Here is a 1,408-nt window from a genome sequence, read left to right as displayed (position 1 = left end):
TGGAGTCGTTGGCTCGGAGGGGAATAGCACTAACGTATCATAACTAAATATTGGTGAAATGAACTAGTTTCGTGGCAGATAATGCGTTATATAGAGGCTGTGCTTCGGTGCCCCGTTTACACGCATTATATGGATATACGCAGCACAGCACTGGAGCTAATTTCGCCCGAACCACTCCAAATTACACCAAAGTTGTCTGTGTGAGTAAATGATCGTATTTTATGATGATGAGGTCCAGGTTGTAAAAAACGGTAATTATCCTTTAAAGATCCAGTATATCCATTTTTTCCATTTTTAGCAGAAAAGGAAAACACACACACACACACACACACACACACACACACGCCCAGGTAGCCTACTCAATTGGGTAAGCTTCTGTAGTACAATAGCTGTAGCCTACTACACACACTACTACAAGATATCAGTTAGACAGACAAAGGACTATACCGTCTGTTGTGGTAAATGGACTGTACTTATATATTCTAGTTGTTATGACCACTCAAAGCGCTTTTCTTATTCACCCATTCATTCAATGGTTAGGAAACTAACCATTCATACACCATTGGCACAGCAACAGGAGCAATTTTGGGGTTAAGTATCTTGCCTAAGGACAAATCGACTGGAGGAGCAGGGAATCCAACCACCGGTAAAATGCATAAGATTATCAAAATGCTGTTCTACATGATATATAATATAATATAAACTACCTATCTAATGCAAGCAAGGTTTAAACATCTGTCATCCATTCTAAAGGTTGTCTAATCTGTTCCTATCATAACTCTCTAATGAAGCCAAGAACAACCATGGCTGTTTAAAGAGATATGAAACTACACAACTACACTTAAACAATACTCACACGCCTCTATGTACTTTTAAAGAGTTATCGGTTGCTTTAAGTGTTCATATTAGCCGAGAAGATTTTTATTCTTAAAACTATCTCAATGGAAGTGATGGAGGACAAAGTTAATACCTCCTTATTCTCAAAGAAATCATTCCAAAATTCTTAATTCTAAAGCTTATAAGAAGCTTCAGCAGTATGACGTAGAGAAGGAGGGAGTTTAGTACTAAAAAGATGGCTGAAGCCTCATATTAACTTCACATATACTTTGAAATACAATTTTACACAGAATGAGGATCATAGATTTTTGTCCCCCATCACTTACATTGAAATGACATTAGGAGGAGATCAACAACTACTGCAACCAGTCACTTTACATTTCGGCATGTGAATATCGTTTTATGATAGGCTTAGAAAAAAGTGCTTTCCTTTAATTATCTCTATACATCTTTATTTCAGGATAACAAAGACTCTCTTGTTATTTTAAGAAAACAAAGAGCATTTTCTAGAGATAATATGACAAACATCTTGTTTTATACAAGAAAACAACCTCCTGTGTTTTAGAGCTAT

Source organism: Scomber japonicus, chromosome 10 (assembly GCF_027409825.1).
Source record: "Scomber japonicus isolate fScoJap1 chromosome 10, fScoJap1.pri, whole genome shotgun sequence".
NCBI classification, from domain to species: Eukaryota; Metazoa; Chordata; class Actinopteri; order Scombriformes; family Scombridae; genus Scomber; species Scomber japonicus.
This window is presented reverse-complemented; position numbering follows the sequence as displayed.